The following is a 26,934-nucleotide window of genomic DNA, read 5'->3' as shown; positions in this document are numbered from 1 at the left end:
TAAATAGCATAACGTCAATAAAGAACAATTTATGTTTATTACAGGTTCAACTTTAACAAAAAGAAAAGATACAACTGGTAACAAACAACTGTCAACTACGGTGGTACTACTCCAAGCCAGGACTCGGTAAAAGACTCATAACTCCAACGCGCCCAGCTAAGCTTCACATATCAACACCTACTAAGACTGACTTCTCACCATAATGGATCACGGCGGACAGATAACAAGAAGAAAGACAAACAACACCACATAAGGTCAGTAACCAAAAAACAACACACAACACAAGACACAACATACACATAACCATCTCCAACTCCAATCATCTGACTAACCCGAAGGTACAGTCCTGCCAGAATATCCATCGCAACAGATATTCCATGCCACCAGTGGGGGACCGCAGCCTTTCCCACCTAAGCCCCGCTCAAAACCATAGAGTGAATAACCCATTTCCATTAATGTGCACATCCCCCTTGTGACGGGAACCACAAGGGGCGAATCAAGGGGGGAAGCCATTCCCGATGATGACTCCACTCAGCTAAGGACGTACCCTGTACACAAGCACAACATTTCTATCACAAAATCAACTATACTTTAACCACATATGACAATCAATCAACAGTACTGAGTAGGAAAACCTACCTTTAGCAATCAGCATCAACACCGCATAATTCGTATGAAGACAAAGCAACCACCATTAACACCTATCACAAACAGTAGGGACAAACCCTATTACTAACAACATAACCACAAGGAAACCCAAGTACGATGATGATGACTTACCTATGCTCGGCATTCCGGCGACAAGCCCGCTACCCGACTGAAGTCTCCATCCCCATGGTGTCTCCAAGTGTAAAGGGATATCAAAGGTTGAAGGAGGGTGAAGGAGAAAATGTGTCGTCGATTAGGTTTAGGAAGAGAAGAAATGAAAACTGATTTGGGGTTTAGAACTTTAGGATTTATAACTTACCGCTGAAACTGTCGCACTCGATCGAGTGGCCTCTACTCGACCGAGTTACTGGACTACTCGATCGAGTAGCCTATGCTATATCGAGTTCCTCACGTCTAAAGGTCGCCAAGTACTAAGTTCGATTGTATGAAAGGTTCTCAAGGGTCTACCATATGTCTAAGGTCCGTCAACGACCAGTCAACGGGTCCCTAACGGGGCGGGTATTATATCAATGAGAGGTTAACAACCTCACCATAAAACCATAAGGGTTGCATTCTAAACTTAGTGACAATGTTTTTATCAAGGCCCTCAAGAAACCTAGCAATCCTTTGCTCAGGTTTTTCATTAATCTCACACTGTAAGGTTAACTGTTCAAACTCCCTCAAATTGGTTTCAACAGGTCTCTCATCTTGCCTAAGCTTTGAGAGTTTAATGAATAAATTTTGGGTATAATCCTTATGGACAAATTTATCATTATTTTCTTCTTAAGTTTAGACCAAGATCTAAGGGGTTCCTTCCCTTCTCTAAGTTTTTGGTGTTTCAGGTTATCAAACTATAGCGAAGCGTACCCTTTCAGTTTCAAGACAACAACATTAAAGGCCTTAACATCATTATAACCTTTATACTCAAAGCCTTTCTCAATATCCTTAATCCATTCTAATAAATCATCAGGATTAAGGCTACCAGAAAATTCAGTAAATTCTACTGTTAGATGCATGTATTTGTACTCAGGAATCTCTTCATGAGTCTTATTGCTCTCATCTGAATCAGACCATTTCTACTTGCTCATGGTGTGGTTATTGTGGTCTTCCTGCTCCTACCTGGAAGCCCCTGCCCCTGCCTCTGCCTCTGACTGGTGGTGGTTTTCTAGGATCAGGGTTTGGGATCCTCTCCATGACAGCATTCATAACATTATCCATCACATTGACAGCTCCTGCTAGTTGATCTACTTTCTGCTCTATTCCAGCAAATCTTTCTTCACTCATGGTTATTTTGTGTTTTTAAAGTAGTTAGGGATAATGGACTCACAATACTCTCAACCCAGACTAAAAAAAGGTGGAATTATGTTATAACCTATCTCTTGGTACCAATTTGCAGTGTATAACCCCAGGACAGTCACTATTTTAAGGAAATTAGATTGATAATTGACTAACAAAGTGTTAATACTATAAACTTCAGTGATTTGGTAAAAATAGTAAATGATCTCCTAAATTCATGGAAATTTGTAGAAAATTTCTTTAATATATGAAATTAATCTGAACCAACTTTCGGTATCTTAGAAGCAATCTAAGTATTTTTAACAAATTCAACAAAGTAGCCTGACAGATGAATGTCCTGACAGATTGACTGAAGTGAATTGTTTTGTGATTGTTATTGAATAACTGATATAACTATGACATGAAATCCCCAAAGAAGACTCACATGAGACTAAAGATTATAGTTTGACAAATTTAAACAAAGAAACCCATAGATTAACATAGGAATTATAAGCTTAAACTTGAACAACAATGCTAAATTAATTTACATCAAGGCACAGAATTAACTTAACAATTACCATAGACTTTGATCAATTAGTTACAGAAATTCACAAGCTAACCACCAGGCCTGACTGACACAACTACAGATTAACACAAGTTGAATAGAATTGGATTTGAGAGTAATCTCAGGTTTAGTTTTCATTCATCAAAAGTCGGCCTCAATGCAGTGTGGATAGAGGTCCTTATATAGGCTTCTCACCCTAGATTTAGTGTTTTAATTCTTACATCCAAGGGTGACAAATCCATCCAGGAAATACATATCATAAAAAATATATTTTACAAAGGGAGTCAACTAAAAGAAAAGGTGAAAATAAGAGGGTAAACAGGTGAATGTCAGTCCCCTTTGGATGTTTCTGGTGTAGGCCTCAAGTTGTTGCTCTTTTAGAGTTTCCAAACTCTAAATGTCTTTGCTGGCTAGTAAAAAGATGTTGGGTGAAAGTGTCTATCCTCCAAATACCTCGAGCTCTCAACTATGGTCCTTGCTTGAACATTTTCAGGAAATATAATTTATTGACAGTGACATTCCATCTACCCTCTTGTTATTTAATGCTAATACTAAACTGACTAGGCTGGATTAACCCTAGATTTTGGCCACCAATTAAGCTTAGCTAAGGACTCTATCAGTTGGCCAAATTGGGAGCTGATAATTAGAAATAGTTAGCCTCCTTGGGATCTGTGTTGGAGATGGTTCAGGTTGTGGTTGGCTTGAGCTTGAGTCAGGGTTAGAATCAGTAGAACCCTGCTGATCAGCTCATGCTGCATATTACATGTTTGTTGAAATGTGTAAATGAATGTTTAAAAGTTTTCTTCTCTTGTTAAGCACATGCAGTTATAAGATCGAGAGCCTTAAGTGAGCTAGAACCATGCTTCTATAGTAAATTGACTCGGTGTACGCGAGAGCTAGCTTATGTCATCTAGGTAGGGTCTTTAGCTTGCGAGACTAGGCCCATTAGACAAAATAGACTTCTAGTTAACCCAAGACCTAAGTATTACACTTTAATCTACCCTATATGAACCCATTTGTCCCAATTTCTCTTTAATTTTTTGAATTCTGATTATCTTAGCATAACTTAGTTTACATTCCATTTTATCGCTTTTATTATATTGTTTTAGTTTAGACCATAAACCAAAACCAAAATAGTGACCTAGGTACCACTCTAAGTAGATTACATTTCGTTGATCACCTGCCCTTGTGTGTTAACTCCGGCTTGCCTAAATAGTCAGTTAGAATTCAAAGTATTGTTTGATATCATCGAAAGAACGAACCTATAAAAATGGCGTTGTTACAAGGGACAATGTTGTTTCATTGACTTGTTTTCATCTATTTTTAGTTTTGCCTTTTCTTCCTTGGGAAACCTAGTTCCTTAAGGTAGTACTAATCGTTTTCTAGTTGTTTCATTGTATGCCTAGGTTATCTTCTCGCAAAGAACAAGTACCTATAGATCAATAGATCGAGAGGGCCTTGAGAAGTATAAGAAAAACGTTTAGGTAGTTGAAAGAGGCTCTACATGGACAACAAAGGGGCCTAGTTCATTTGGGTTGATAACTTAGTTGATGTGGGGATTGGAGAAGTGGATAGTGTTGAGTTTGTAAACGCTTCTACAAAACAAAGAATTGAAACTAATCCTGTCTATAACTCAGTTCCATCTAATCTATCGAAAATGCCTAAATTTTCATCATACCCCATTCCTACCGAGGATACTTTACCAAACGGGTATCCTACACCAGTGAACTTGACCGGGAACTTTATTGGTAAGACCGCTTTCATATAATTGGTTCAAAGGAGTCAATTTTTGGGGATGCCAAGCGAGAATCTCCACCAACACAAAGCAACATTTTGCGATTATTGCGATGTGATCTGTTAAACGAGAGTAACTCAAGACCAAATACGTTGGCATTGTTCATATTTTGTTTGACAGGGGTGGCCGGCCAAACAATGGGTCAAGAGCCTAATTAGAGCAATACTTGGTATTAATTCGTGGAAAAAGATTTTCTTGGCTTTATACCAAAATTTTTACCCTTCGAAGATGACAAATATTCTAAGAGACCAAAGCCTAACTCATGGGATTTAAACAAAGAGATGAAGAGTACTTGTATGAAGCATTAGAAAAATTCAAGGCAATATGTAGATCTTGCCTTCATCATGGTATAAGTCAATGGTTTCTTGTCCAACAATTTTGAAATGAACTGTAACAATCAATGTGAAAGTATCTGAGAAATATCAAATAAGGAATAATCAAATTTTGATTGAATAAAACCATGTTTGAGAAGGATTTTGGATAATTCAACATTTCATTGTATTGAGGCTTGTTTAAGCCCATACACGAATATATTAACCAAACAAAATACCATCCTTATTTCCTTTTGTAAACCATTCTGGCATGTACATATAAACTTCTTTCTCCAAAAATCATGGAGAAAAACATTGTTTATATCCTGGTGATAAAAATTCCAATCTCGAGTTGTTTCAAGAGCTATGACAATTCTCACAATAATTAGCTTAGCCACGGGGCTAAAAGTATGCTTATAGATACTGAAAACCTATTTAGGTCCAATGTCATTCATTCCTAAGGAAGAGTTGTCAACTCCCAAGTGAAATTTTGATCATGCGTTATGAGCTCTTTATCCATAGCTTCTTGCCATTTTGGATCAGTCTCAATCTAAGAATAAGTTGAAGGCTCATACAATGGCAAAATATACACAAGTGATTGTTGGTATGCCAGTGGAATGGCCATTTAAATCTATGGCTTGAGTCAAACATACAATATAGAAATTAGTAAAAGGAATGGCATTGGTACAAAAAATTAGATGTTGTATATTAATGAATAACAATGAAGGTAGACCTTTATAAATATAACCCTTCAGTTTTGTATAAAGCTGCCTTGTTCTTTGAGATCTTCTTACAAGAACCATAAAAGTGTTGCTAGTGTTTGGCACCTTATTACCGTCTTCTAAGTATCAATTATATTGAGGGGATCCCAATATTAGATGTATAATGAGGAATATTAAATCCAAGTTGAGAAAACTGATTATTATCTAATGAAATATAAATGAAGTTAGAATATCAGAAACAACAAAATGTCCTGTGAGAGCTCTTATATAGTTTGCACAAGTGTAAGCTTTAGAGATATATTTTGGTTCATAACTATAGAAACATAGGAGCCTTGTAATTTAGATAAAAAAGAAACACATTATCCTTTAAAAAACACATTCCTACTTAAAAAGAGTTTATGAGAGTTAAGGACATACAACTAGTAGCCCTTTTGCCGAGACGATAACTCAGCATCAGACATCTATTGGCTTTATTCCTCAAACTTATCACCATTGTTAATGTCTGCATAAAAAATAAAACCGATGGTTATAATGCTCATAAGAAGGAGGTAGACCAAATAAGATCTCATAAGGGTGTTTTCCATTTCAAAGTAGAAGTAAGCATCAAATTGATACAATCAACAGCTGCTAACATCGTTTCTCGATCCCTATAATTCTTAGGCAAATGTGCTGGAGTCTTTAATTCCTTGGCAGTTTTAAGTAGATGTTGAAATTTTTTCACAACTTTTCCATTTCATTGAGGATTTCCACGGATATACCTTTGATGAACAATACCATTTGAGAAACAGTTGTTGCACACTATATTCGAATGAATTCGCTCCCATTGTCAGTTTTATGAGTCCTAATATCAGTGTTAAGTCGATTCTTGACATAAGCTATAAAATGTCTAAGTGCTTGAAAAAAAGAAGCATTATCTTTAATAAAGATAGTCCAAGTTATTCTACTAAAATCAACACTTGTAAAGAAGTAAAATGCTAAGTTAAGTGTCTTGACTCTGTAAAGTCCCTGAAAATCCACATGGGTTAACACGAAAATATGTGATGTTATAGAATCACTAATTGGAAATGAAAATTTATGATGCTTGACAAGAATGCAAGTATTACAATTAAAAAAAAAAACAAGTTTATTAACCGTAGAACCTGGCAATACATGTTTTAGTGTTCTCATTGAAGTATGCCAAAATCTACTATGAAACAATGCTACATCAGCAATGCTCACTCTAACAGAAAGCGGAGTCCTAGTACAGTTAGTTATTACAACTGGTAAAGAGTTACTAGTATCTAAATGATATAAACTTGCATTCATCCATCCAGAGCAGCATGCCTGGTCTTACAATTTTCCTAAAGATGATAAATTATACTTAAAATTAGGAAGATATGGTATATTTCTCAAGATGATTTTACCACGTATCTCAACGTTCTCAATATATTTCACTAATTTGATATATTCATCAAAAAAAGAAATTGTAATAAGCTTAGGCAAGAACTATAACACTTAGAATGTATCAGATCATAAGCCATATGATCTAAGGCTTCATAGTTCATTGTCCATATGGGATGTAAAACCATCATTAACTATTGTAGAATATAGTGTCCTACCTGCAAAATTGCTTCCAAATATATGGATTTACAAATTCTTTTTTCTGAGCATGCGATTTAGACGGTTCATTTGTCACAACTTGACAAAAGAGGGATCTAACATCTTTTCAGGTACTGATATGCGTTCTTTCCTTTTTATCTCACATAAAGTATCATTTTCAAAAAAAGATATTGCTTCAACATTCGCAATAAACTTCCCTCTTACTGAAGAAGATCCACCTCTACCACTAGGTTTATTTTCCTTGTTCATTTGTAACTGCCAAGAAAATTGAGGATATCTGAAGTTAAATATCATGGTTGATTAGAAGAATTAGCGAATTTCGAAGATGCTACCATTACATTATACTCCAAGTCTACAAAACGATCATAATCGACTATGTACTTCTGAATTTCAGTCTTATGAATCTTAGCAAATGCTTTATTCACATTAACAAAGAATATGTTATTAGTTAATGCGACCCTATAATATGTTACGTTCTCATTTAGGAGTTTGTTATTAATATAATCAGTAATAACATTAATTTTAACTTTTTATATTTAATTGTAGCATAGTAGAGTATAAGACTATATTCTTTCACCTTCATTTTTAATTTCACATATATCTTTAACCTATTAATTAAATATTAACTAACTAAAAAAATTTGTAATGTTTGTCAATTTTGTTACTTGTTATTTTCAATTCCGAAATAGATATAAAAATATGTTTTGTTCGACGGTTTTAAGGTTTTGAATGGATTATATATATACACACTATATAATCACCATTTGTATACATCACTAAGAATATACTACTTGTCCCTATATAGCATCCTTAAATATAGGCATTCATCGGTTTCTAATGATTCACAATTCTAAAAGTTAGAAATTCATATCTAACCTAGATAGATAGGGTAGGAAATCAGGGTGAGAAAAAAAAAAAGAGAAATAAAGAAAAAGAGATGTTATTATAGCATATTTAATCCAATGTCCTCCTATAATCATCATTAATTCAATTGTCATCTACATCAAAAATCTTGATATATTTTTTTCTAGCATATATTTTTTTTTACTATTGATTCTTATGCAATATTATACTTCCCTACAAATCTTTTTAATGCAAAATATTTTTTTAGAAGATTAATGGAGTGATTTGTAAAAGAGGGTGAAAAATGAGGGAGGCAAAGATAAATCCAATTTTTTTCTTGCAAATAATTCTTTTAATAATTATTATATTTGGTTTATCTTCGATAACAAATGTTTATGCACAAGATGAAGAACAAGAATTAAATAGTCAGCCACAAAGTCCCGCTGCACTTCGAGTTGTCGCACAAGTTTTGTACGCCCAACTTTCAAATATAAGTCACGTCTTTGAGCCAGATATAAAAAAACACTTGGACTTTTGCATTCAAGATGTGTATGTAATCCAAAATGTAGAATATATTGTATAGCATTTGTATTATTTTCTAAAATAGAATCATTGTGGAACTTGATAATTTTATCTTACTTTTTTTAGGAAATATGATTGGGATTCAGCTTTTGATTTTGGAAATGACCTTGATTTCTTAACAATTTGCATGGAAAAACTAAAAGGTATTCTTATATTTGAATAATATGCTAGCATTTTAAATTATAGTAACTCTATAATCCTCTCTATTTAATAGGTAGTTTGATATATATATATATATATATATATATATATATATATATATATATATATATATATATATATATATATATATATATATATATATATTGTCACTCTATTTAACATATATATTTATCATTAAGGTATAACAAAAGTAGAAAGAATATATATTTACTCATTCTCCTTTACCACAATCTTAATCCACATGTTCATTATAATACACGTACAATCATGATAATCAAACATGCTCAATAGTTAATAAATACCTTAATTCATATTTATGTCATGTAACATGCTACTATTATATGCACGAGAACTAACCTCTCAAAAGAATTACATGGACCACGAAAAAATTGAAAATTTTAATACATGTGCTACACAATTATGATACTCAAATTTGGTAAAAAAAATGTTAACTCCCAATTATATAGCAATGATAGATACTATTGTTGGTATTGTCCTATTTTCATAAATCAATGACCATTAGGATGAGACATTATAATGTTATCCAAACCATAAAATAATTTTATATAACTATCTTCTTCCATCTGATGAAAAACCCTTATTATATCATTAAAAAATCACAACAGTAAGGTGTCGTTTGGTTGCCCCATCAAAAGTAGGTGAACTGGAAATTCACGTGAATTGATAAAATAAATGTTGTTTGTTTGCCCAAAATTACGTGAATTACATTTTCTTAGGAGTTCTCAATTCCTCCATTATGGAGGAGTTTAATTACCTATACCCCCCCCCCCCCCCCAAGTAATTGAAAACTTCCGTATGAATCCAACTCCCGGAAGCCAACCTAACAAGTTCTGAGCAATTCACATGTTTTGTAAAATCATGGGAAATTAACTCCTATATGAAAACCAAACAAGGCCTAAATTAAAATGTGATAGTTTTAATTAGGTGACACATGTATTCTACATAAAATCTTTCTTTAATGTTTGAAAATTCAAATATTAAATATATGTCAACATATATTTTATAGCTTAGATGGCTATAGGATAAAATGATTTCTAATTAAGTAAACTTTGAATATTTTAAATTAAATCTTTTTAATTTGTGCACGATGGATGAATTTAATAAACTCATGGTATACATCATGACTTCCTAATGTTGAACAATTTTCATTGCGAATTACAGATGTTCCTAAACGAGTATGTACAGCTGCTGAGGCTAAAATATATATGATTAGTTTATTAGATGGAAGCAGAAAAAGTTCTAGTTATCTGAAACCAAACAAGAATTGTAACTTAAGCTCATGGATTGATGGATGTGAGCCTGGATGGGCATGTAGTGCCGGAAAAGATCGTAAAGTGGATATGAAAAATAGCGTGGATCTTCCTGAAAGAACTGAAGATTGCCAACCTTGTTGTGCAGGATTTTTTTGCCCTAAGGGTATCACATGCATGATGCGTAAGTTTCTTTTTAAGAAAAATTAATCAAAAATAAAATTACTAATAAAGTAGAGAATGATACAAGATCAGAGTTACTTAAATATTTCTATATTATTATATTTTATTAAAAATAACATAACGTCAAAGCTTATTTAACTTCGCACACTGCCCTCTGGAAATTAGCAATTTCTTTTTGATAACATTATATTTGAACGTTTTAAATTTTATAATCGTGAAATTAATATATTTTACTATATATTTTATAGTCGATAAAATAACTTTTTGCAAATTTCTATAAGAGTAATTGTTATATTTTAATTAGTTTGTTTAAATTATTAGACTAAATATTTTTGATGAAAATTTGATCATGTTATTTAGTAGGTTATCAGGGGAATATGAATATAGTACACTAAATCGAAAAGTTGTGAAATTCTGTTGTTACCTAAACAATATTATATCAAACTTTCGAGCAACAAGTTGAAATAAGCTCCAAACTAATACAATAAAGGGCAATTTGTATAATTTTATAATTATTTATCTACTACTTTTCAAGAATCGGGCTAATTTCTCGTTCATATGATGTAGCTTGTCCATTAGGTGCTTACTGCCCAGAAGCAACGCTAAATAAAACCACGGGCACATGTGAACCGTAAGTAAAAGAGAGCATCGTTATTGATTTATTTTTCAAAATTTATTTTTTTTACGTGGGATATATATATATATATTAGTACAAAATATTATTTGCAGGTACACATATCAAATACCACCTGAAAAGCCTAACCACACTTGTGGTGCAGCCGATATGTGGTCAGATGTTGTCACTAGCGAGGAACTGTTTTGCTCACCAGGAACATTTTGTCCATCTACAACTCAAAAGATTTCTTGTAGTGTTGGGTATTCTACTTGTTCAAATTAATTAACTACATAAATTTATAATTATTAGCTAAAAAATCATTAATATGAAAAGAAAATGAGATTACACCTAGACATGCATATTAAATTTTTGATCCTATTTATAATATTTATATAATAATATGAAAAATAGACATAAGAATATGCACTTAGGTGACAAAATCTCATTATTCATTTCATAATTACGAAAGATGTAATTATTTTTATATTCTTTCATGCAATAGTCTTCTTCATTTCCATAAGTCAAAATGTAATGAGATTGTTTAATATTTATGACTCTCCAAAAATGCAGACATTATTGTAGGAAGGGTTCTACTATTGAACAAAGTAAGTTTATTTTTTCTTTACACTTGGTTAAAATACTTTTTTTTTTTGCAAGAAGTTTATGATCCTTTTATTCATCCACTATGGGGTAAAAAAAATAAAAAGGGTACAAGAGAAATTCATAAAAAGAGTATTCCCTAAATGCTTATCTATCTTTAAGCCCAACTTAGACTACACATTATGACATCATATAGATTGTTCCTTTCTTTACTAAGCATTCTGCAGCTAACTACCAATTTCAGCTTGTACAAAACTTGAGTAGGAGATCGTTCAACCACTCTAAAGATTCTTTAATTCCTCTCATGCCATATGTGATAGGCAGTGGCAGCAATGCTGCTTCTTTACAGTGGCTTCTATTACCCCTTTGAGTGTTCTAGGTCAATTCCTGCTCACAAGTATCACTTTTGGCTGTCAAGTCAAGCCCCCTTAAGACCTCATTCCAAACTTTTTTCACATAAGGGCATTGGAAGAATAGGCGTTGATGAGATTAATTGTCCTTTTGATTGAGAACATACCTATTAACATGATACATCCCGTTGTTGATAAGAGTATCAACAGTTGCTAGTTTCTATTAGACAGCCAAAGTAGTGATAAACCCATGACTTGGAATAATATTTTGATGTTTGAGAGCTTTTGCCCAATAAAGGATTGACTTGGAGGTACGAAACCAAACATAAGCAGCTGAAACACAGAATTTGCCCATGGATATCCATTATTTCAGTAAGGGTGAAGCGCTATCCCGTGCTCCTGGTCTATTGAGTATCTCATCCTTAAAAACTATAATACTCCTGAAATTCTATGCATATTTAGCTTTGTATATGACATCCCAAAAATTAGTGGAAGAGAAATGGTAGACCTTGTTCCATGAGAAACATAAACCTTGTTACTTAGTTTCAAGTATCCAAATTCAATTTTTCAGAACTTCTTTGTTACAAGATACCAACTCCTTCACATCAAAACCCCCTCCAGCCATGGTGAACAAATGTTATCTCAATATTTCTGAACCCATTTCCTCTGGTCTTCCCCAATTTCCCAGAAGGAATCTTTGCTCATTTTGTTTAGCATTTATAGAATTGTTTTTAGGCAGCAAAACATTGGCACACCAAAATGATTCAAGCCCAAACACTATAGATATAAGCAACTGAGCTTTACCAGCAAAAGAAAGGAATTTGGTAGCCCAATGCTGAACATTATTCTTCAGCTTGTTGATCAAAAGGTCATACATGTCTAATGTATTTCTAGACGTATTTAAAGATATTCCAAGGTATCTAAAGGGGAAAGCCCCTTCAGAAAACCTTGAAGTTTGGAGAATTTGGTATTTGTTTTTTATTTTAGTGTCATTTTCTATGATAAGATCCCCGGACAATCATGTTAATGTATATGAACATGGTGTGCCAGCATTCAAATTTTTTTTTTCCTAATTTTTTGTAGCATGCTTCAAATTAGCGAGTTGCAATCCAAAAGCCACAAATCAAAACATCCATGCTTATGGCATCCTAATTATGGTAATTATTCTTTCAATTACATTTATACAATGGTATGTACTCATGTTATTATGATATTACATCTATTTTTTATCGGTTTTACGATACGAGAGTTTATCAATTTTTCATATACTATCTATGTATTTTAAACTCTTTATTATCAGATGACAAATATGTTACCCTTTGGTTAGCTAGAAAAACTTAATTTACTGTAGTGATAAGAAACACTACAAAATAAGATTTTATGATCAATATCTACATAGTTTTTAAACCACTTTTCATTATGATTATGAAATTAAAGACTGTTGCATTTAAAGGATTTTAAAATTTAGAAGAAAATAACTAAAAGAGAACTTAATTCATTGGAACTTTTAATTAATATAAAATGACATATGATTTGTTACAACATCGACGATACTTTCTCCATTAGAAAGACAAAGTGGAGCCTAAACATTGATTGATATGGATTATCATTCATATTGATCTATTTATTATAATCATTAAGTGATCTTACTCTCCATGTGATTGAAATCAATGTTTTGAGCCAAACATAATTACACATGCAGGCTATATTAAGTATAAGTCTACTTCTTGTTTACAATTGCTCTGATCAAGTGTTAACAACTCGAGAAAAACGATTAGCGAGATCTAGAGAACGAGCGTCGAAGCGCAAGGAGACTCGCACAAGCTCGAGAAAGATGGAAATCGGCAAAAGATAACGCTCGAAAGCGTGCCATAGGACTTCAACAACAGTTATCACGTACTTTCTCTAAGACAAAGACACTTAAACAAGAGACACATAAAGGGTTTGGGCTTTTTAAATCAAGCAACAATAATGACAAAGTGGTTCAAGTACCAATTTGAATGCTTCGCAAACATCATCCTCCACGGATTCAAAGTCAAAGAAGAAAGAACCAAGCAATCTAACAAAAATGATGCAAGACATCGAGGATGATCCTGAAAGTAACGAAGGTTTCAATGTAGAGATAGGGGACAAAAATATAAAGAAAAATTTTAAGGCCAAAGAATTGCATACTCGGAGCCAGATATTTAAGTATGCTTACGGGCAACTTGAGAAAGAAAAGGCTATGGAACAACAAAATAAGAATTTGACATTTTCTGGAATAATCTCTATGGCAACCGATACTGAAGTTCGTAAAAGACCTCTTTTAGAGGTAGCTTTTAAAGACTTAACACTCACTTTAAAAGGGAAGAATAAACATTTACTACGTTGTATTTCCGGTAAACTTATGCCTGGTCGTGTATCGGCTGTTATGGGGCCATCCGGAGCTGGAAAAACTACTTTTCTTTCTGCCGTAACGGGCAAGGCACCCGGGTGTCATGTTACTGGACAAATTCTTATTAATGGAAAGAATGATTCTATTCATTCTTATAAGAAAATTATTGGATTTGTGCCTCAAGATGATATAGTACATGGAAATCTGACTGTTGAAGAAAATTTAAGGTTCAGTGCACGATGCAGGTAAGTAATATCTTGAAACTAATACAATCATATTTGCTTAAAGACTAATTTGGCGAGTTATGAAAGTATATTTGAGAACATACACCTATATATAATGATAAGTTCATTTATAACATTGCTAATCACGAGCAAGGCTGTCAATAATCTAAAACCGTACTTCCATATCAATCCTCATATGTAGCATTTCCTATATAAACCTCGAATTTTTAATTACATGTCAAATCCAAAACCACAACTTAGTGAATCATTCAAAAATAAGCGGAATATGTGTATGTGTGCACGTTTGTTGTTCTTTGTCGAAGTGTATAGAAGTGTTTGCTCTATCATAGTTTGTAAATAAGGATGATGAGAATAACTAGTGTGTTAAAGAGATCGATGATATTATTTTGTTTGCAAATGGTTGTCGTCAAAAAGTTAGTCTAAAGTGATCAACAATGTGTTATATTTAGCAATGGTGATAGTTTACGGTGAATTAGGGTAGATTAATAGAATTTAATTTCTAGCTAAGGATGATCAAGGGCTACTCATTCTAGTCAAATTTTATTAAAGTAGGATGTGTTTGATTAACGTTAATGTGTTTGAGACGACTATTTTAGGTAACGGGAAATGGGTCATATTGTAGATAAGTGTGAGTAGGTTAATATTGGTTTTTATATACAGTTATTTTTCATATACTAAGGGATATTTATGAGTGAGATACGCAAATAAGAAAAATGTGGAATCATTAAGGTAGTGTTGATTCATGACATTTGAGGAGTTTTAATCTACATCGAAAAAATCATGATTTTCACCAACTATATGAATTATAAATATAAACTTACGTCATAATTTGATTTTTTTAATATGTTGGCGAGTAACTTAAACTATTTGGCAAAAATAATAAGTACTTTATCAGTTTGGTACTTTGCCTAATGATTGTAAGATGAATAAATTTATAGGTTAGTGTGATGAATGCATAACCCATATAAATATATAGGTTCAAAGTATATATAGAAAATTTCAAACGATTTTCAAGCAATTTTTGCATTTAAATTACATTCTTCTAGGAAATCTCATATAACATGTTGATTCTTAAGGGATGTGATCATGAGATTATTGCATTTTATATTTGCTTAAGTTTTGTATGGTTAAATTTATAATTATTTTAAAAACATTAACCTACAGGCTACCTTATGACCTCTCCAAGCCAGATAAAGTTCTTATCATAGAAAGAGTAATTGAAGCCTTGGGATTACAAGCAATACGAGATTCCATGGTTGGAACTATTGAAAAACGTGGAATCTCGGGAGGCCAAAGAAAACGTGTTAATGTAGGGCTAGAAATGGTTATGGAACCATCATTATTAATTTTAGATGAACCAACCTCCGGGTTAGATAGTTCATCATCGCTTTTGCTACTTAGAGCACTTCGACGTGAAGCACTTGAAGGTGTAAATATATCCATGGTTATTCACCAACCAAGGTAACAAACAATTGTTATTTACACCTTTTTCTATTTAAGTTTTTTGTACTTGTCTAATGTCGATATATATTAGAAAAATATTGTTCTTTTTCTGAAAAATAAAAATATGATTGCTCTTTTTGTTTGTGATACTAACAATGTACTCCGTAAATGTATCAAACTTGTTAAAATAACTCTTAATAAGGAAAACGGATGGTACCCCTAACTTTAACACTTTGTACATGATACCCAATATTTTAAGTTTATGTACATTATGTCCCCTATGTTTGATTTTCATGCATAACATACCCTTTTGTCGCTATTAAAAAACTCAATTGAGCATAACTCCTAGACCGGAATTCAAATTCGGCCAATTTTTTTTTCTAAAATGATTATCTCGTTATAATCTACAATTTGAGAAAAAAAATTGTCGACTAATATTTTAAAGGGTTTGTTTTAACGGAAATCTCATATTAACCATATCTTCAATATTAAATTTCCGAATGACCATTTTCGTTTTATCAATTTATAGATCTCGAAGAGGTAATCAATTTGAAAAAACAATTAGTCAATTTTGATATCTAGTCTGTGATTTGTGCTAAATTGAAAATTTTAAGAACGATAAAAAGTGCACCTTGTGCTTGAAAATCAATTATCAAGGATATCATTGCACAAACTTAAAAAGTTGGGTACTACGTGCAAAATGGCACAGTTCGAAGGTACCACGTGAATTTTTCGTAAGGAAAAATTGTCTTAGAATTTATTCACAAATACTATCCTACAACAAGCGGTATATTAGCATTATGCAATCAACATATATCTAACTGAATTTATGTGTACTTTTTTTTACCTTTCTTAAAGTTATTTTTTTATGCTTTAGTGATTGAGTTCGAAAACTTTATGATATAGCTCAAATTCTTGACAACAAAACTTGAAAAATTTAATTTAAAACTCAAATTCTATAAATTTAATATAAAGTCAGATTTTACAACGTCAGTTGTACTACATCTGGTTGTATAATCTATTAATTAGGATTTATTACTCCGTATATTCTTAAACATAAGAGTTATATTAATACTTTATTATCATGTATTTTGCTAATAAAATAGAATAACGATCTTAAGTAATGAGTTTTATCAAACTACTCTTAATAAATAGCTTAACGACAAAAAAAATATTTCTTTTTAAGTTTAGGGGATAATTTTGAATAATTTGTGATGAAAATCAATTTTTTTTGCTATGAAACTAATTATTTACACAATATAAGGGGGTAAGTTAAATGGAAAATGAAATGATGAAAAATTTGACACTTGAATAGCTAAAGCATCTATAAAATCTATCTTATTTATTGCATGCATATATATGAGAGTTATAAAGAGTATTATTCTTCAAACAAAGTTATGTGGGTGATTAAAGAATGTGTAAATGAATAAGTTTGAATAATGCATAATTTTACATTGGTACTAAATAATTATTTATGGTATAATATGGACTATTCGTTCATACATAGTATAACATTTTATGTTGCATTCAATTAAAATAATTATCATCAACTTGTTTACCAATGTATTAAATGTCTGGACAGTTACGCATTGTTCAAAATGTTCGATGATTTCATTTTACTTGCAAAGGGAGGTCTTACAGTGTATCATGGTTCGGCAAAAAAAGTTGAAGAGTATTTTTCAGGTCTTGGAATCATTGTACCGGAGAGAGTGACTCCTCCCGATCATTATATTGATATTTTAGAAGGGATAATCAAATCAGGTTCCAATGTCACTCGTGAACAACTTCCAGTAAGATGGATGCTTCATAATGGGTATCCGTACCCCCGGATATGTTATATCTTTGTGATGAAATTTCTACATCTCCTGACGGTTCTTCAAGACCTAGTAACGATAAGCGTCCAGATAAATCCTTTGTAGGAGATGTTTGGCAAGAATTGACGTGCGCCCTTGTATTAAAGCGAGATAATCTCATGCACAATTTTTTAAGAGAAAAAGACTTGTCAAATCGAACAACACCTGGAATATTGCTACAGTATAGATACTTTCTTGGAAGGTATAAGTTATTATAGATTATATCAAATGTCATCAATAAAATTAAAAATCATGAACTTGATTAATTAGAAATAAAATTAATGTGAATGAAAATTGTAAATGGTACTTATATTACTAGAGTGTATCAATAAAACTTTAAGTATATCATCATTTACACATTTTCAAAGGTTTATTTTATGTTACAATTTACTTTGTATGTAATGACTGAAAAAATAATATTATTTCCCTACAGAGTTGGAAAACAAAGGTTGCGTGAAGCTAAAATACAAGCAGTTGATTATTTAATATTACTACTTGCTGGAGCTTGCTTAGGCACTCTTGCTAAAGTGAACGATGAAACTTTTGGGGCGCTTGGATACAATTACACAGTAATTGCAGTATGTAAGTAATTTATTTTTATTCTAAAATACATAACTTATAAAGTAACTTGTTTTAACTTTGACTTAAAAGAAAATTGTATTTATATATTTAATTATAAGGCTGATACTATTGTTAAATGATAGACATTAACATGGATTTAGATCTCATATCAATTGTAATACTCGTCATTTTTTTTATTAAAATGAAAATAATAGGATTAATTAGTTTCCATGAAATAAATTCAAATATTATTCAACATTTTCAAATACGTAGACCGAAAAAATGTTAAAAAGATTATCACATGAATTAAAATGTCTTAACATTAGGTTGATAAGATAAAACTTGATTTTTTCGTGTATACAAATAATGAACTATTATATAATTAACAGTAATAGTAGTAGTAAAAGCAGTAGTAAGAGTAGTAGTAATAATGATGATGATGACGATAATAAAAATAATAATGAAAATAACAATATCTCTAGCAACGCGAGTCCGCGACCACTACCATCACACCACCATCACCAACATAATGCAATTAATTTTTTTTTGTTAACCGTTTCATTTAGGCTATATGTAATAATTTGACATTTTGATTTTCATATTTTATTATTGCAGCTCTTTTATGCAAGATTGCAGCTTTGAGATCTTTTACGCTTGATAGATTACAATATTGGAGAGAAAGTGCTGCTGGAATGAGTAGTTTGGCATATTTTCTTGCTAAAGACACAATTGATCATTTCAATACCATTATAAAACCTCTTGTTTATCTCTCTATGTTTTATTTTTTCAACAACCCTAGATCAAGTTTTGAAGCCAACTACGCAGTTCTAGTTTGTCTTGTTTATTGTGTGACTGGGGTTGCTTATGCATTAGCTATCTTTCTCGAGACAGGCCCAGCTCAATTGGTAAGCATATTAATCATAAATATTTGTGTGTGTGTGTGTGCGTGAGTGTGTGTGTGTGTGTGTTTGTACATATTATTCATTTATAAATATTATATTAAATATTATTTTATGTTACGTTTTAAATAAAACTTAAATCATTACATAACATATTAGTGTGTTTCATACGTAATTTGTTATATTGCAGTGGTGTGTGCTTCTACCTGTTGTACTATCTCTTATAGCAAGTCAAGAAAAAGATAATAAAACTATGTACGAAATTGGAAAATATACTTACACGAAGTGGGCTTTGGAGGCCTTTGTAGTTTCAAATGCAAAAAGGTATGTTAATTTTATTAACAAAATATATATGTGTAGAACAAAGTAATATATATATCGTAAACACAATATAAAGTACATGAATACCTATTTATATATGCAATAAATAAAAAGTTGTTGAAATTATTACATAAGTAAAATTTACATTTCTTTTTACGTGACTATGTATACACGTTGCATATTTTAACAACGTTTGATAAAGCAAATGTTATTTATTTAATTACCTAGTTATGTGTAAAATAAAAGAAGAAAGTGTCAATAATGAGTTTTTAATACTAAATTCATTATTTACTCCGTTATCAATATATTTTGCAGACTTAATGACTATATAGTGTCCTTTTTATCTCAATGTGTAGGTATTTTGGAGTATGGCTAATTACTCGTTGTGGATCTTTGATGCAAAGTGGGTACAGCCTTGAACATTGGAATCGTTGCATAGTCTTTTTGATTCTTGCAGGAATACTTAGTCGCATCATAGCTTTCATCTTCATGGTTGTGTTCCAGAAAAAGTAATGCTAAAAATCGTTAGTATTTTATTGTTGTGAAGATTTTGAAGCTACCTCAGGCAAACATTTAATTTTTAGTCAAAGTAAGTTAACATAGTTTAGGAGATAAAGTATAAGTCTTTCATGAGGTTATTAAAACATCTAGGTCGGTAATAGTCTTTGTTGATATTTTGTTACTTCTATTGTCAAAGTTTACTTGAGTTATAGAAAGTCGAATTTCACTTGAAACGTTTTGACCAATTATGTGATTGTCGTACATGGCCAATGAAGACAACACATGTACTCCATATAAAAAAGTTAAATGACACAAGTAATTTAATACTTGTTTTTTGCCCTTTTATTGTGATAGGGCTTTTCCTTACCAAGTTACCCTATATTTTTACCATGAACGTGATCTAAATAAACAGTACAGTTTCATATAATTTTCTCTCGTTTTTGTGCAAATATTATAGTTTCATAAAATTCTCCATCGTTTTTGTGTATTTACACAATATACTCTCACCTATTAGTCATACTCATCCTTTGAGTATTTTAATTTGCATAATTTCATATCATAGCACATGCATCAAGTGTCCAAATCACTTGTTTATCTTTTTAATTTTTTTATGAAGCTATCAAAGATAAACAAGTAAACGGTACGAAGAGAGTATTTAAAGTTTCATCAATTAAATCATTTACATAGTCATAGCTTCTTGTTTTGCACTTTCTTGAACTAAGATATAGAAGTTTCTTAACGAGTTTAGACACTCTATCTTATTTCGTGTCTTATCTTATGTCACAATATCTCCTTATTTAACACGTCACCAGTAATCATGAAAAATAAGTTTGGAGGAGGTGCTACTAAAGAGTAACTGGCATCTTAAATGTTAGGTTCATTAACCTTATATTAGACTCTTCTAATGGTGAACTAATTAACATATTAATGTGAGTTCATTAGATCTAGTGCATGCATAACTAAATAAGTGATTAAATTAGAAAAACAATGTTCCTTACATTGTTATATGGCTCGAAAATAAGGGCACAAATAAGGTCACCTTCCTTATTTGTTCTTGAACTTAAATGTAATGGATGATCCTCCTTAATCCCAAGTATTGAGATCCTCCTCTTAATTGCACCCAAAACAAATCCCTTAAACTAATATATTAACTAACTAGATTAATATACTAGTATCCTTAAAATGATTATAATATTATCCTTATTACTACACTAGTAATCCTTTATTGTTATTAGAATTTTGGATGAACAATCTAATGTTTTCTAAAACAAGTTTTAGATAGAGTTGTGAGAGAAGGAGGTGAGAATACATGTAAAAATGAATGAGTATAAAATAAGAGCAAAAGATTCTCTTATGGGGCAGTGAGGCCGGGTGGAGTGAGGGAGCAAGGCCAATGCATGGTCTTTGCTTTTCCTTTTGTTCTTCACAAGAAATAGTAGATGTAAGACTAGTGTAGTATAGGCATAATTGTAATCATTTTATATCATAAAATAAATCATCCATAATCCACCATAACCCCTCCATTTTCGGTCACTATGTATAAAATGGACTACCATTTTATTTTGTCAATTTGTCACTTGTCACACAATATGTCACATGTAGTATGTAACATGTTATTAATTAATTTGGTGCATATTTATCAAATAAATATTATTTTATACATTAATTAAATTACATATAACAAATTGTCTAGTGATACTTGATCACATAAATAAAATGGGTCATTTAATTATAATTCACAATATATTGTAATTATAATTAACCATTCATTCTTATCTCAATTGTTTCATAAACAATAATCAATTTTAGTAATAAAATATTTTAATTACTAAAATAAATCTTATTTAATCAAATTACAATAAGATATAAATATTTTCTCTCACAAAAGAATTGTTCAATTTTAAGGAATTGGTTAACTTGTATCGTCATATAATTAATCATCTTGTCTATTAAGGGAATTGTCCTATAGGTGTGACCTGAAGGGATCAACTGATCACCACTGTCAAACGACAGTAATGTCAAACTCTAGTTAGCCAATCATTATTGATTAATGTTGATCAGTTGACTATATAAATTAATCATTCCTTACGTATTCTTAATATGAGATTTAATTATGATTTTAAATCATGTGATCGCACTATTGTTGAGGACACATACTCCAATAATCTCCCACTTGTTCGAGACAAGTGTGCGTCACCAATTCTCTTGTCCTATTATAATCTCCCACTCAATGCAAGGTGTCTTGCAGGTCGTACTTGCATTTGATCATATCTTGAGTGGTTTTCTCGATCTGGAGAGTAACTATCTGACCGAAATTATCTACCGTAGATACCTTCCGAGCGTGGCCACGCATTTTCAGTTCACTACTCCTCGAGTGGCACTGAGATTTCAAACAACCCTGACAAAGGGGTGGACAATTCCTATCGCACTATTCCTTTCGCTTAGCCACAGTTCATCATAATCCAAAATATACTCATTTGACCTCAGTTACGACAGTCATAGACCATAAATCAAAGCCAATCAGAAATTTGTGCCAACTTGAGCGAATAGTCTCTAGTAAAAAGAATTGACTGATAAGAATACTATAGTAGCTCTTGACACAACCAGGCTTTATGAATTACCAGAACTCTATAAGCGGTCACTGCCCGACAGAGTGTCCCATACAGTCTGTCTATGTGATCGACTGTCATCCCATATGACTCTATGGCACTTGAACTTGCCATCAATCGCATCACACTCTAGTCACTTCGAGACGTCACCTCCTATAAGTAACCAGGAGCGAATACTATGCTAATCCTGTTCACTTCAATGGTGTTAAATATTGTCTCAACAATCCATTTGGATATAACAAAGTAATGGATGAGTTTAAAGAAACTCAAACGATAAATGCAATTATCGTATATGAATAGTCAATACCCTATTACTTCTTCATATCTTATAATCTATAGTGTACATTTTACACTAGTCAAAATGCAATAAAAGCTTCGTAAGTGGATATTCCATGTATCCATTCATTTTATCTTTATGAATTGCTATTTCCTTCTATTCAATGTCATTTCTAATGACATGAATTTATCTAAGTAGATGTCTAGTCTTCTTGTTAGACTTGAGCTCTTTCACCTGGAAGATGCTCCCACTGTTATCGTATAATTTGTGATAAAGTCAATGATAGAGGAATCTACTCCTAGTTCCTTTGTTGACCATCTTATCACAATGTACTTAGATTCTATTTCTAGAATTTGCAATGGTTGAAAATAAAACATTTCTCTAGTCTCTTACTCCCCAGTTAATAATATCGGCCTAGGATTTCGTTAAATCCTTATAAGTTTGGAAACTAAGTTTGTGTAACCCTTCAACACACAACTTAGTATGTCTTCCAAACACGAGAACGAATCCTCAATTCTCATCGAGAATCGTAAAGGGTGTTCTTTAAGGCTTTCACAAGACCATCATTGGAATTAACTTGTTATTGACTTATTATGTCCAAGCATATGATTCATCACGGTGTGTGCATTTAATGGCATGCATGATCGTTCTAATGGTGGAAACATTAGCAATCGATTTCATGTGATCAACAACTTATTTAGGTTCAGTGAATGACTATGACTCTCTCATAGTAATTCCACTTTCATCAATATGAACAACCTACTCAACCTTGTTGATGTTAAATAGATATGAAAGAACTTATCATCATAAGGCTCTCGACTCTATGCCAATATACTCTCAAATTTAACACATAGATTCAGAAATTTATAATGCATCGTACCCTTTCCTAGTCTCCCAATCACATTCTCACATAGGAGAGTATTGGTACATTATTCTCAATAAGTAATATGTTATCAACATATAAGACATGGAAAAATAATTCTGGCTCCCACTTAACTTCATGTATAAATATGATTCTTCACTATGTGAATGAAACCATTCTCAATTATCACATGAACGAAAAGTATAATCCTTTGATCCTTGCTTAAGACCATTCTAGGATCGCTTAAGTAAGTTTTGCATAATATGTTAGGATTCTTAGATCTTGATCCAAGATTTTGTGTTCCATACACATCCTTCTCTAAATTCTCATTTTAGAAAAGCGATTTTTAATATCATTTGCCGTTCTACATCAAAATGAAATGTGGCAATTCCTAACATGATTTATCTTGATTAACATCTTCATGTCAATCTATGCAATTACTTTAAAGATACCATTGCCTTAAAGTAAATCTACTCTTGAGCAACAATTTTTGGATTGTAATTTTATGGCTTGTATGCAACTTAAGCCGATTGGGGACTAGGTCATAATTCTATTACTTTCGAAAAGTAACATATTAACAATAAGACATGTGTGCTTTACTCCCACTCTATCTCAATAGATTATAATTCCACTACTTTCAAAAAGTAACACATTAACTATAAGACATGTTTGTGACGATCTACTCCCACTCTATCTCTTAGAAATACATCTATCTTCTTAAGAGATAGCTTTGTGAGTTACAAACATATATGGTGAAGTAATAAAAGTTTGTCTAGACTGACGTGTTACCACATAAAAGACCAGCTCTACTATGGCAGTTTGATTCATGTAATATGCGTATCTGATCCATGTCATTTGTCGAATAGACTTGCTATTTCAAGTATCTCCTGGTTGACCTTTCAAAATTAACGTGTCCGTTTTGGATTGCTAAATCCTAAAAGTGAGTTCGAAAACTCAAACCAACTCATGTCCATGTTATGTATAAACTTGAAGTTTTAATCCCTCCCATAGCTTGTATGGAGTCTTTATAAGTGGTGTAGCCAATTGGTTTATAAAATTTCCCTTTTAGAGTTCTCTTAACTCCTTTTTGAATTTATAATCATTCTTTCTTATATCAAATAAGATGTGACAGTTAAGTCACTAAAGCATAAGTGAGAATTAAATTCATGACTTATGAACTTAATTACAATGATCCCATCGTTGTAATTATTATATGATTAGATTAAGTGAACATAATTTATATTTTGATATGAAAGATGTATAATGACTAGCTTTTAGAACGAAGAAAAATTCCATAACCAAATGACTTGGGTTGATAGCCAAGCCATTAAAATTCATACAACAATTGTTTGCATAATGGAAATAAAACAAACTTCCATCTTCAACATGGAAATCAAAAGAAGTTCTAAAAACAACAAGCCAAAATACAAAAATACTAGGAAGACAATACAAAATAAAAAGCCAAGCTTCCATAGGTCTTCTTCTATGGGCGGCTACACTAGCATCCCTTGTTGAAGATCATCCTCAAGCTTTCTTATCTTTGCCTTTGTCCTTACTCACATGCCCTATATCACATTTAAACGGGTTTGAGAATCACAACTTGTATCTAAATACCAAAGTTGAGATTTTTATCAATAACATAATAGATTAGAGAATTTATTACCTACAAGAGTCACACGTCCAGCTTTAACATCTCCAATATACTTAGGGCAATTACGCTTCCAATGGCCCATACCACAACAATAGTGACACTTATCTTCGGAAGATGCACCCTTTTTAGGCTTGGATGAGTTATTCCCAATAACTCCCCCTTTGCCCTTGTTGGGTGTGGGTTTCTTTCCCTTACTAGTACTCCTCTTGAACTTCCCTTTGCTTTTGTTGTTTATAGCAAGTACATCCTTGGATGAACGAACATCAAGACCCATGTCCCTCTCGGCTTGCACAAGCAATTTGTGCAATTCATGGAGAGAAGTCTTCATGTTTAGCATATTGTAGTTTACCCTAAACTGCACATATGCCTTCACCTTGTTCAAGGAGTGTAGAACTCGGTCTATGATGAGTTGCTCGGGAATATTGACCCCTTGGGTCTTAAGAGTCTCAACAAGCTCAATCAACTTGAGCACATGAGGACTAACCTTTTGGCCCTCTTTAATGTTGATCTCGAAAACGCGGAGGCCGCCTTATATTGAATTATCCTAGGAGCTTGCGAAAACATGGTCACAATCTTGGTGTAGATCTCATAGGCCGTGCTCATTTTGATAACACTTCTTTGGAGATCGGGCTCCATAGAGAAAATCAAGACATTCTGGATAGTGGCCGACTCTTTTAGGTAGGCCTCATAGTCTTCCCTTGCGGTGGAGGTTGACCTAGTAGTAGGTGCGGTGGGAGCGGCTTCGGTAAGGTAACGAATCTTGTCGTCACCTTCCGCAGCCAAACGGAGTTGCGCATCCCAATCGGCGAAGTTTGAACCATTATTTTCAAGTTTGCATCGATCCATAAAGGATCGAAGCCAAGAAGCATTGGGGATTGGTGGAGCGTTTGTGCTAGTTGATGCGGATGTGATTGGAGTCGACATTGCAAACTAATCAAATTGACTACAAAATAGAAAATGAAGGAACACTACAAAAAAAATGCGAGAAACCGACGGATTATTTCCGTCAGTAACAGCACTTATCCGTCAGAAATGCGGTTTCCTGAAGGAAAATCCGTCAGGAAAGCGCGCCACTACAATTCGTCACGAAAAACGCAATATTGAGGGAATTTCCGTCAACAATTCGGATTACTGACGGCTAATCCGTCAAAATACTTTCTCTAGAATTTGGCAGAAAGTCAACATAAAATTGACTTTCTTGACAGAAAATCCGTCAGAAAAGTCAAACTTTCTGACGGTAATTTCGTAAGGAAAGTTGAATTTAAAAAAAAAAAAAAAAAAAAAAAACTGCCCTTTATAGCTCACATCAGCCATACGCCTATACAGGTTTAAATTGCCATGAATCATGCATATAGAGTTTCAAAAATTCTAGCCAATCTTACATTCAACATAATCAAAACACCCTTCACTCAACAATATTCCACATAAATTTCAGTCCCGACAATGACAGATGTTTGTAGCTGATGCAACCAACATGGGTTTCAGAATGATTAATTATGTAGCTTGCCTTGCAAATCCATCAGCAACTTGAAAGCAGAGAAAAATTTGCACTTCAACATCAGGTGCTCGGAAAAGTTTGTAACTTCAACATCCTTAATGCCTGGAACATCCAACGGGTACTGCAAATACAAAAACAAAGAAACACTTCAACATCATGGTATTTTTAGCCAAGTTTTCCCACGGGTACTGCAAATACAAAGCAAAGAAACACCAAATATCACACAACTGAACTGAATTTGAATCATCACTTAAATGATAACTGAAAATCGAAACCTATGGCTAATACCTTAACAAAATAGTAACTTTTGCAACTAAC

General features: G+C 32.5%; 1 non-coding gene and 1 pseudogene across 1 annotated transcript; one reads left to right on the top strand and one right to left on the bottom strand.

Moving 5' to 3' along the window:
- Positions 1–4,528: 4,528 nt before the first annotated feature.
- Positions 4,529–4,634, bottom strand: LOC141593190 (small nucleolar RNA R71). Its single transcript, XR_012521294.1, has one exon. It is a non-coding gene; the product is annotated as a small nucleolar RNA R71 (small nucleolar RNA).
- A 3,158-nt stretch (positions 4,635–7,792) lies between these two features.
- Positions 7,793–20,042, top strand: LOC141591084 (ABC transporter G family member 28-like; annotated as a pseudogene).
- The last annotated feature ends 6,892 nt before the right edge of the window (positions 20,043–26,934 follow it).

Source organism: Silene latifolia, chromosome 7 (assembly GCF_048544455.1).
Source record: "Silene latifolia isolate original U9 population chromosome 7, ASM4854445v1, whole genome shotgun sequence".
In the NCBI taxonomy this organism is placed as follows: domain Eukaryota; kingdom Viridiplantae; phylum Streptophyta; class Magnoliopsida; order Caryophyllales; family Caryophyllaceae; genus Silene; species Silene latifolia.
This window is presented reverse-complemented; position numbering and strand designations above follow the sequence as displayed.